General features: G+C 46.3%; 1 long non-coding RNA gene across 1 annotated transcript; it reads right to left on the reverse strand.

Moving 5' to 3' along the window:
- Positions 1-451: 451 nt before the first annotated feature.
- Positions 452-1,432, reverse strand: LOC119320378. Its single transcript, XR_005154962.1, has 2 exons — positions 1,157-1,432; positions 452-821 (listed from the first exon to the last, which is right to left on the reverse strand). It is a non-coding gene; the product is annotated as an uncharacterized LOC119320378 (long non-coding RNA).
- Between the last annotated feature and the right edge of the window lie 11,333 nt (positions 1,433-12,765).

The following is a 12,765-nucleotide window of genomic DNA, read 5'->3' on the forward strand; positions in this document are numbered from 1 at the left end:
TGCCATGCAGACCAGTCAAGGTGGTGATCTATATATATAGAGGCGTCCATCTATGAAGAAAGATACAGACTCTTGAGAGTGGCGTTTTGGCACCTAGGAGCATATGCTCCTGTTTTTCAAAATGTGTTTTAAACGTATTTTGAAATGTCATAAAAAATTTCCCCTGCATGATAGGCGGCAACCGCTCATTGGAAAGAAGACACGGCCACCCACCGCCCATGCATGCATGCACTCAACAGCGAAATCTATCACGTCACGCAACTATAGCCCCTGCATGCCTACCCAATTCCTCCTCCAGACAGACTGCTCGGTTGACCTAGAATAATATACTTGTTAGGAATAAAATTAATTAGGATTAATTGTAATTAGAACCGTCATTAGACGGTTGTGTGTGTCCACCGCCTCTCCTGCTCCGTGCGGACGCCTGTGCCCGTACGGACATGTCTCTTTGTAATTACCGCCTTAATTAGCGGCTGTTGGGAGGGTATATGTACCCCAATCATCATTAATGAAATCCAGAGATTCATTCTCAGTCAGTTTGCTTTAACACGTTATCAGCACCTTGCCCTAACAGAGCGATTAGGCCAGACCTCCTCGACGCCTCGCGCGATTCCCAGCGCTGCCGGCGTTATCTCGCGCGGCGGACTGCAGCATCGAGTCTTGCGCGGATGGCGACATTAGTCACGGCGGCGCCAGCGTCTGCCCCTGTACTCACGATGACGACTCCATCCAGCGCGCACGGCTTCAGCATAGGAGAATTTCAATCGCTGCCGATTCGATCAACCACAACCCTTCCATGGCAGGAATCAATGGACATGCTTCTGCAGAAGAGGAAAACTGGATCAGGAGATTCTTCAATTTGTTTTTGTCTTCTTGCAATCAATCACAGATCTAACAACTGTTCTGTTTTGAAAATCGTTTCACCTGGCGTATGCTCGTAGTGAGATGGATTGATCGCTACTCTAACAGAAAGAGGAAGAAATCCTCAATCAAGAAGAAGAATCAACATCAAGAACAAGATTAGAAGATGACGAACAAACTTTTTGTTCACATTTTTCCCTTCTCCATCGTCCACTATGACAATCTCGTCGTCCATCGCAACTACCATCAACAAAACATCCAGAGGAAACAAGGGAAGAACCCCCGCCGTGCGTACCTCCGCATTTGGCGACGACGGCGTCCTCCACCACACGGCGCATAGCCGGCACGCAGCCCGGCCACCGCGCACATCCACCCCGTAGTTGCACGCCTCCCCTACAGGCAAGGGCGCACAGCCGGCACGCGGCGCATCGGCGTCCTCCTGAACGACTTCAGTCTCGCAGCAGCGGTGGCAGCAGAACGCGGCAAGACGCCGGCGAGCGTTGTCCCTAAGCAGTCAACAATGGCGATGGTCTCTGAATGGCCATCAGCCCAGCACGCACGCACAAGAGATGAGATTGGGAAACCTTATCCAATCGGAATATTTGCATTTTGCTCCTTCTATTTTATCTACTAACAAAGAGGACTTATATTTCTCACTCAAGCCCTCAGGCTTTGTTTCGGTATGCAAAGCAGCCTTGGAATATATATGCTAATCAAGTTATCATCTATCAACTTCTACATAAGACATATCTTTGTCTTTACTGCAAATATTCCCTATGGCATGCATTTTTGTGACAACAATTATGAATTTGCAATACAAATCATTTATTTTATTTTGCAAATCTTTATGAAATCCAAATAAGAATTATAAATTGACATACTTTCTTATGACATGCCTAAATTTTATTTGTGAATCACAAGGTAATGGTGGCATCTACTGCACTATTTGCAGATTATCCACAATTATTGTGAGGTCTACGTCTTGTCATTTTGATAAGATGACTACCTTCGAAGTGCTCTTCCAAATATTAATATTATATGTGACTACCTCAAGATATCATAAGGTAATACTGGCATCTACTGCAAATTTTGCAGACTATCCACTACATTTAGTATAACATAAGGTAATAGGATTTGTAACATCTACTGGCAAAAGTCAGACTATGTTTTCTATTACTGTGAGATCTACAACATATTGGTGATTATCTTCAAAGTGTTATCCTATAAATTGAGGTCTACACATATGGTTGTAAAGCATCAGCTATTCCAAAATTTACTCCTCTGAAGCAATTGTTGTTGTTCACTAAAATTCTTTACTATCATAGTAAATTCATGCATGATCATTACATGTTGAACGATATTATCTACCAATATCAAATTCAAGCCTCATTTTGCTTGAATAACTTGCAGAGAATTGCGCAAATATATGCATACCATGGTAATTACCTTCTATTATATTGGTTAAATACATGGCAGTTGAGCATATGTCACTATTTCTAATTATGGTTTCGTCCATTCGTCAAGATGGATACAATGAATTTATTGCAACGATCGAGTGTCTCAAACACGGTTGCAAGATCCACATCACATTATGGTTATTATTTACATGGTACCTAACCAATGTTAAAATTACAAAGTCCATGTTTTGGTCGTGACTCTAAAGTCACACATTTTTCCTCAAGAAAGAAGCCCAAAACATTAGCAACGATTTCATCGCATGCACTTGAAGGTGTACACCCCATGTTCACCAAGCATCACCTTGGTGGATTGTGCTCAACAAGATCATTTCATCCATATATATCTTTTACTCCAAGAAGTAAATTAAATAATGCATGATCATTTCATGTAACACATGGCTATTCTATTGATAGCTAAATATGCACATACGGAATTTATATGTCACCAACCTCACTTAGTTCTCAAACTAAGTACATAATGGATGAATATTTATTCATCTCAAATATTTTACTTAAGAGAAACATGCTGCCATCAGCACATCGCGAATGATCACCCATTCATGTTTCAAGACCTCAAGTCTATCGCAGATCACAATTCTGTCATTTAATCAACTTCAAGTTGAGATCAATGATCAAATATTTTCATATGTAAATCTGGTTGAAAAAGCCCTTAATACCCTTTACATGCTCATATGATGGTACTACCATTTTCCATGACGAAGAAACATGGAATTTCTTCAAATCATCAGATTCACCCAACGGGTTCTATTCTATTATTTGAAATTCTTGCTAGTACTTAGTATTTTGTGCAACTTCATGGTCGCAAAATAGAACCATGTGAAATTAAAAAGTAAAGTGGAGGCTAAAAGACAACCGAAGATAGAATTACCTCTTAATAGGAATAAATCATTTTCAAATGATCACAAAGACAAATCTCCAGTTTGTCAAATGTGTGGTTATACAAACATCATACCTATGATTACCAAATCCTCAAATATATGGTCAAACCACACCACAAATTTATTAAAAGGCTAATAAGTTCAATGGGATAAATTTGCAAATAACAACTGAATTCTGGTAAAGGATTGCTCTCGGATTCTTCATGAGAAGGAGGAACAAAATCTACTGCAGAAAATGGAGGATGAAAACATTTGCACTCAAAAATATCGGGACCTCAGGTAATCTCCTAATTATCCCAATATATTATTAGCCCATACTAGTACTACCACATGTAGTAAAATGTCCAATATCATATCCATTGGATACAATATTCGACAAATTTGAATATATGTTTCAATTCATACTCAATATTGTTGCGTACACAATGATTTTCTAAGTATTAATAAATTAAATATTATGCTTGATAGACTACTTAGCCATCCTGGTTTGGGGATCATTAGAAAATTGTTGACAATTCGGTTGGTCACAACTTAACAAGTTGCAAAATATTCCCCATATCATCAGATGATATGTGCACCACATGTGCCATAAGGGAAATCAGTTTTAATGAACTCTCACCTTAAAATTCTAAATGAGCCACTTATTCTTCCTTGAACACATTCAAAAGATATATGTGGAATGTTGAACCATTATCTGGGGTAATTTAGACACTTCATGGTACTCATATACACACTCATAAAATGTTTTTAAGTGTGTCTTATCACACACAACCATGATCCTACCCAATAAATTGCTTAACTTATCAAAGTAGGAGCAAATTCTCCTGAACAAAGGATAAAACCATTCGAATGGACAACGTCATTGAACTTATTTCACGAGAATTTTCTGATTACATTCAGTACCCTATGTACATGCCCGGAATGGTTTAACTAAATTTATTATCAAAGATAGTCAAATAAATTACATGGCCACTTTTAAAGAATTGTAAATTTACTAGCCTCTTGCTAGACAAATACGGCCTTACACACCATAAGTATGATCTAAATCATACCAACTGCATATCATACTGCATTCCCCTTGTAGTAACTAAGTGGAAATCAACAAAGTATTTCCCATCTGCGATAATTCGGTTACATACCGATATCACCACTCCAGCATACATCAATGGGCACTCACAGAAAATTAGGGATCTGTGTGAGGAATAACAGTTTATCTGTCAATCAAAATTATTCATAGCCCGTATGCTGATTGCATCAGCAAGAAGGATATTTTCCGGCATTAGGGGGAGATACGTACCACAAAGAATGCCGAGAAATAAAATAAAAAATGTTATTGACATTCAATCCTTATATCCACGTAATCAAATAATCTGAACTAGAAGTTTAGAGAATCATAAATTTGCAACACATTGCAAATCTGCCACATACATTTACTGATGACAAGGTGTCACTAAATTTTATATTCTTGCAGTAATGTGTCAGAAAGAGTGGAGGTACCTAATAGACCACTCTTCTCCCCAAATGAGAGAAAGAGGGGGAGAAAATCTGAGAACACGAGATATAACTTCTCATATGCTTCCGCGGAAACAGAGGAAATCAAAACCTTAACCAGTAAATGTAATTCAACATCAAGTTGAAAGACACCTCACTGGATGCTCATCATCCAAAGCCCGACATAAATGTGCACAAATGTTTTGGTGCCGGGACATCGAAACGCCTTGACCCCATTTGTTATAGGAAATCACAAGGAGTTAAAAAGGAATAAATATATTACCCACAAACTTCAATGATTCCATCAGAATCATATAAACTAAAGACTACATTTGTCGACATATATTTCTTCTCAAATTGCTAAACCTTTTGGGCCCCGAACCAAAATCCATGGTAGAGTGCCTCTTGCACTCATATTGGTTCACATAAAAGGAAGCAAGTAATGAAGAATAGTACTCGCTTTGCAAACGAGTGGTATTTACCGCAGTAATACCCACTCCTCATAAGTATCTTCCATATGGAATACTAAAAACTTCTCATTCATAGACAAAGTCAATGAGGTGGTGAGAAAGCGAGGCTTGTAGCAAAAGGGTTCACGCAGAGACCCGACATCGATTACGATGTCATACCCGCTTGGTATGAGTGGAATTATGTTTCGATACTAAATATCATTGGCAATAATAATAATAATAATAATAATGTCCATGCAGTTGATGGATGAAGTGGCTACATACTCATATGAGTCACTCATTTCAGAAATCTCTATTGAAGTCCCTGAAGGGCTTATACTTCCGAATCCAAAAGCAAATCGCAACAAGTTTTGTGTAAAACTTCATAAGTCACTCTATGACTTGAATTAGTCGAAAATCATATGGTACTACCGACTAAATGAGTTCCTTCTTCAAAAGGACTACTCAAATAATGATGATTAATTACATGTTTAACAAAGGAATCAATTTGATTTCCTTTCATGACCTCAATGTATATCCATGACCTCATCATCAATGTCTATACAAGACCTAAACATGCACAAAATCATCTCAAGACGGAAAATTTGGATTCAAGAAAATTTAGCTTAAGTTTACAACTTGAGCGTTCTCTCAAGAAATGCATATTAGTCTACATATATCCGAAACATATATGAGAAGTTCAATGTGGATATATCATACCAATAGAAGTACATATATGGTCATACTACCCTGATCGGATACAAATCTATTTATACCTAGGGGTGATAATGAAGTGATATCAGGACCTGAAGTTCTTTATCTCACTAATACCGAAGCACTCATATAACTGCAAACTACGTCAGGCCTGACACTATACTTGCTATGTTTGTTCAGAGTGCAGCCCCAACAAAAGGTATATGGTTGATATAAGGAATATCAACTTCTATCTCAAGATCACAATAAATCTTGGACAATTCCATCAGGAAAATCAAGATATGACCATGATATGATATAATGATATTGGCTACTTATTGATCCCAAAAATGACATATCAATGACTGAATTGACTGGAATAGCCTTCTTATGGAAGTCGTCTAAATATACTTTAATGGCTACTTTCACTTATCATTCAGACATAATTCTTTTATCTAACAGCATTGCAAAGTATGCATGACTCAGTAGCATGATTAACCACACTCAAAGTCATGTGGTTGAGATTCATTTGAATCACATAACTTGATTTATCAAGATACTACCACTTGTGTTACTCAATACTTACATGTTATATGAAGAGCAATATCATAAATCACATTGCTTGAATTTCTTATCCTCACGAATTATAGAAAAGTGAGACAACAGTTTGCAAATAAAATACTGTGAAAATCCAACAGATTATTCAGATTGTCATGATCATGTCAATGGAACTGGTATAACATATCCTCTAGATTTGCAAAGTTCAGGGGGAGTAATCTCCCAATATAACATGTTAACAATCATCAGATTGCGTATATTGTACTCTTTTTCCCTTCATGAGTTTTTCCCTAATGGTTTCTCATAAAAGTTTTTTAATGAGACAAAATAACACAAGTGTCCATATATGCCATTTTTTCCTTATGTTTTTCCCACTGGGTTTTAAAGGAGTTTTCAATGGCATATCATATTGCACTCTTTTCCCTTATGAGTTTTATCTGATAGTTTCTCATAATGGTTTTTAATGAGGCAATATCCTCTCAAAGATGATATGTCATACTTCCTATTTTCCATACCGGGGTTTTTAAAGGAAGTACTCAAGACATATTAATTGTTCTCTAAAATCATCGATGGGTTTTCTCCTTCAAAGGTTTTTCTCATATGAGTTATCAAGAGACAATGATCATTATATGTTGCATCATTTTCTCCTTATTATTTTTCTCACTGGGTTTAAAGGAGTTTTAGCAACATATCTACACTATTCTTCTCATATTTTTCCCACAGGGTTTTTGGAGAAGACTTTAAAGACTATACGATGGATTTCTCAAGATGATGCAAGGAGCAGGCATTGTACAAGGGGGAGTGTTAGGAATAAAATTAATTAGGATTAATTGTAATTAGAACCGTCATTAGACGGTTGTGTGTGTCCACCGCCTCTCCTGCTCCGTGCGGACGCCTGTGCCCGCACGGACATGTCTCTTTGTAATTACCGCCTTAATTGGCGGCTGTTGGGAGGGTATATATACCCCAATCATCATTAATGAAATCCAGAGATTCATTCTCAGTCAGTTTCCTTTAACAATACTGAATAAAATCGCATGTGCACCCCAATGTGTATCCTGCCATATCCCCCAGTAAATGACATGGCACGTTTCGATTGGCCGAGTTTTCACTGATAGAAAAAAAATCAAAAAAACCAGATAAAAGGATCCTAGCTAGGTTTAGTATATTTAGAATACTCCATGCACGGTTTCAGTACAGCACACGGCAAACTCTCGAGCCCAAGACTTGCGAAGTAAGGAGTAGCACGTTGAGAGGAAGACGCAAGGCGGCGAGGAAGCGGATCCTGCGCTCGAGGTCGCGCACGCCAGGAGGGCTCGCGCCATCGCTACTGCTGCGATGCGGGGCTTGGCAGGTGCCGCTGCGACGACCGCGGCGCTTGTGAGCACCCGCGGCAGGGTGCTCCCCACCGACGTTGAGGCCGGCGTGCTCTCCTCGATCCTGCAGGTACGTAGGGATTTGAGCATATTGTAATGAGATGGCCAAGCCTTTCAATTTGAAGTGCTAACTTTGTTGCATGGAAGAACCGTATTGTAAAATAAGTTGATCTAATTTTTTTTTACGTATAGAAGTTGATCTGAGTTTGCAATAGTGCATTTCTGCTACTAATTAAATCCGACATCTTCATAATGCTCTGGTCCTGCCTTATGTGTCTCGGATGGTTGCATCATGGTGTGTATCTTAACTGTTCTGGACATGCTCTAAATGTTGTAGGAGTAGTCTGCAAAAGTAGTGTATACATAGCTAAAAAGTTGTGGAATTCTAGCTGAATTTCGGGTCAGCCCTGGGGCACCCAATGGGCCAGCGAGGCAACATGGTTTTGTCCGAATGGGTCGACCCGTGGCTCCTAAAATTGGCCTTGAGACCATTGGTCCAGGCTGACACATTCCCATCTTGACTCCAAATACTGGTATTTTGTCATTGGCCCCCCGCAGAATCCGTCTAGCTCTAGCTCCGTCACTGCTTCTGCCAATGCGAAAGCTTCTATGCAGGCCACAGCCTCGAGAGTCCAAGGGTCAGGGTCGCCACTGAAGATGACCGTCGAGTCCTCCTGATAACGTCCATCTCTGTTACGGCACACCAACATCTCCTTTCTTCTTATTCCTGGACACATTTATCTTTGTCGTGTCCGCAGTTTTTTTTTAGAAGATTTCATATCCGCAGTTAGGAGTAGCAGTTTGGTGGGATGGTTTAACCAGAGATTTCAAAATATTCAACCGACAACCAAAAGTCCAAGAAACATCATATGTTTTTTTTCCTGAGATGTAAGAAATATTTTATGTGAGCCTATCAAAACTCCTGTCAAATAGAGCCCACATACACACGACAAACGGAAGGATTGCAGCCCATTCACCACCACCACACAGACACGCTGCCTGTTGCAACCCATCGGAGATACCTATGCTCTGCTCCGTCCGCCGCCGTCGCCGCCATGCTCCGCCTCCGAAGCTCCGTCCTCACCCATCTCCGCCGCTCCCAACTCCTCTCTCTGCCGCCTCCTCTTCGCCCCCGCAGACCCCATTCCCTCGAACCCTAGTAGCTTCGCCGTGGAGGAGTACCTCGTCGGCACCTGCGGCCTCACCCGGCCCCAAGCCCTCAAGGCCTTCACGAAGCTCTCCCACCTCAACTCCCCCGCCAACCCCGACGCCGTCCTCGCCTTCCTCTCCGGCCCCGGCCTCTCCGGCACCGACGCCGCCGCCGTCGTCGCCAAAGAGGCAAAGACCCGCGGCTACTCGCCGCCAAAGTGGACTACTTGAAGAACACCTTCGGGTGGTCTGCTGCTGAGGTGGTCACTGCTTTGTCTAAGGCTCCGACGCTGCTCAGGATTTCTAAGGACATGCTACAGCGCAAGTCCGAGTTCCTGCTATCTGAGGTGGGGTTGGAGCCCATGTACATTGCTCATCGACCGATAATTACTTGTCTTAGCCTGGAGGGCCGGGTCAGGCCCCGGTACTATGTTCTCAAGTTCCTCAAGGAAAATGGATTGGTAGATCGCGAGATGAGCTTCTATACTGCAGTCAGTATGCCTGAGAAGTATTTCATGAACAAGTACATATGCCCTCACAAGAAAGCCGCACCACACCTCGCTGAGGACTATGCGACCGCTTGCATAGGGGAGATACCAACTAATTTCTTGTTTAGATGAACCAGGAACAGGCTATGAAAATTCGTAACGTGTGTATGGCGCAACAAAGTTTTCACTCTGCGTAGGAAGTCGGTAACTCCTGCCTCGTTGTTTTATGCCTAACTGGACGCGGGCTATCTTTTGTAGTGTGTTTTTTACATGCCAGTTTGCTCATTGCTGACTTTTGATGTAACTGATAATTTGATTCCTAAACACTGATATGCTGTTTGTTGTCATTCCTTAGAGAAGATATATGTTATGACCGGACAGACTTATGCCCGTAGGAGGCTCATCGGGCAGGTTTAGTTAGGGGCTTGGTCCACAGGTAAGACTATTTTGAGAATTAAGCAATAAGAAGAATTCTATTGCCCGGCTCCCAGAGGAACCGGGCCCTAACCCTAGCCGCCTCCCTCTCTCAGCCGCCGCCTCCCTCCTCTCTCATCGCGACGGCGCCTGTGCGCAGGCCGCCGCTCCCTCGCCCCTCTCAGCCCCTGGTCTTCCCCTACAACCTAAGGAGCAGGACCGGTAGGACCCTGGGTTCTACCAATTTGGTATCCAGAGACTCCGGTTCGATCATGTCTTCATCAACACCCACGCCACCGCTGCCCATCGGCACCACCGCCTTGCTGTCCGCTCCCCCGATGACCACTGACGGAGCGCCGACCCTGCCGGGGCCGATCACCACAGCGGGTTCCCCAACGCCGCCGACTCCAGTCACCTCCGCGCCGTCGACGACCGCCGTCGTCACGCCGGAGCAGGTCACCACCACGCTGCGGGATCTCGTGACAGCCTTCCAAGGACTCCATCTGTACCTGGCAGGGTCGTACGCACCACCGCCGGCTGCGCCGATCGCCGCCTACGGCCACCCCGCGTTGTCGTGGCCGTCCTAGGGCGCTCCCGCAGGCCACGGGCCCCCGCTGCTGCCGTTCCAGGCGGGCCACCCTAGCGGACCGCCCTCGCCGCTGCTGCATCATCATCAACCACCAGCCGCGGCCCCTCTTTGGTTGTAGTGGCCCAGTACGGGCCCCGCAACACTCGTCGCGCCCGTCCAACCCCCATCGCCGACGCTGCAACCACCGGCGCCACCCCTGCCCGACTCGAGGGCGCCCTCGTAGGCCGGCCTGCCCATCCATCAGGTCCGGTTCCCGCCCTCCCCGTCGCCAATACCAGCCTGGGCGGCTGGGTCTTCGCCATCACCGGTCTACACCACGGCTCCCGAACAGCCGACCCCATTCCCGCAATTCGGCGGGCCATCCAGCTCTGCGGGTCACTACCCGGAGTACTCCGACTAGGCGTCACCGGCCGCCCTGCTCCGCTCCTCCGAGCCAGCTTGACACGGCGCTCCGGCACAGACACCGCCGCGGTTCGCCAAAATCGACTTCGCCACCTATGACGGCACGGAGGACCCCCTTAACTAGCTCAACCAGTGTGACCAGTTCTTTCGCGGGCAGCGCACCCTCGCATCAAAGCGTACCTAGCTCGCCTCCTACCACCTCCGCGGCGCGGCACAGACATGGTATTACGCCCTCGAGCAGGACGAGGGTGGCATGTCCCCTTGGGAGCGCTTCCGCGAGCTCTGCCTCCTCCGCTTTGGGCCTCTGGTCCGCGGGAGCTGCTTGGCGGAGCTGGGCCGCCTTCCCTTCACCTCCATGGTGCAGAACTTCGCCGACCGCTTCCAGGCCCTGGCGTGCCATGCATCGGGCGTGACGGCGCAGCAGCGGGGCGACCTCTTCATCGGTGGCCTCCTGTATCACATCCGCGTGGACGTGGAGCTTCGCGGACCTCAGGATCTCCAGACTACCATGTACTACGCCCACGCCTTTGAGTGTCGCGCCCAGGCCATGCAGTCGGCAGCCCCGGCTCGAGGATGCCGACAGGCCGCCCGGCAGCCCCCGGCGCCGGGCCGGCCAACCCCGGCCGCTCCAACGACTACCACCCCGGCCGCGACGCGGCCCTTCCGTCGGCTCTCTCCGGCGGAGTAGATGGAGTAGTGGCGCCAGGGCCTCTGCTTTAACTGTGACGAGCCCTATACGCCGAGCCATGTCTGCCCGCGCCTCTTCTACTTGGAGACAGCCGACTACATTGAGGAGGACACCCTGGCTGACGGGGCCGACGCACGGCCGCCCCAGCGGCTGCTAAGGCTGCACCCGCGGCCGCCCCGGTGACGACACTCGTGGTTTCTCTCCATGCGCTCGCTGGCATCCGCAACGAGCGGACTATGCTTTTGCCTGTGATGATCCACGACGAGCACTTGGTGGCCTTGGTGGAAGCAGGCTCCACCCATAATTTCCTGCCCGAGGCTACCATGCGTCGCTTAGGGCTTCAGTCGACGGGCGGGGAGCAACTTCGGGTCACGGTGGCCAACGGCGATCGTCCCCGATGTCATGGGCTTGCACAGAATGTGCCCATTACCATCGGCGACGAACACTTCTCCATCACCTGTGCGGGCATTGACTTGGGTTGTTTTGACTTCATCCTGGGCGTCGACTTTCTGCAGACCCTCGGTCCCATCCTTTGGGACTTCGACGCTCTGATGATGACCTTCTGGCGGCTGGGCCGCCGCATCAGGTGGGACGGCGTTGAAGGCGCCTCACGGGTGGCGCCGCAGCTTCAACTGGCCGCGGCTACCTCCGAGGCCGAGCACCCACTGTTGGATAACCTTCTCCAGCAGCACGACGACCTCTTCACCGAGCCGCAGGGCCTCCCGCCAGCCTGGGCTTATGACCACCGTATACACCTCCTGCCGGGCTCGGCACCGGTGGCCGTTCGTCCTTACCGCTACCCGCAACTGTAGAAGGACGAGTTGGAGCGGCAGTGCGCACTGATGCTCGCCGCAGGCATCATCCGGATCTCCATATCGCCGTTCACCGCATCGGTCCTCCTCGTCCGCAAGCCGGACGACACGTGGCGCTTCTGCATCGACTATCGCGCCCTTAATGCTCTCACACTTAAGGACAAGTTTCCTATTCCGGTGGTTGATGAGCTCCTGGATGGGGCGCGCTTCTTCACCAAGCTAGATCTCCAGTCGAGGTACCACGAGGTGCGCATGCACCCAGACAACATCTCCAAGACGGGCCGTTTCGGACTCATCACGGCCACTTCGAGTTCTTGGTGATGCCCTTTGGTCTCTCCAACGCCCCGACGACCTTCCAGACTCTGATGAACGACGTCCTCCGGCCCTACCTACATCGGTTTGTGCTCATTTTCTTTGATGACATTCTTATCTACGTCGC

Source organism: Triticum dicoccoides, chromosome 6B, assembly GCF_002162155.2.
Source record: "Triticum dicoccoides isolate Atlit2015 ecotype Zavitan chromosome 6B, WEW_v2.0, whole genome shotgun sequence".
NCBI classification, from domain to species: Eukaryota; Viridiplantae; Streptophyta; class Magnoliopsida; order Poales; family Poaceae; genus Triticum; species Triticum dicoccoides.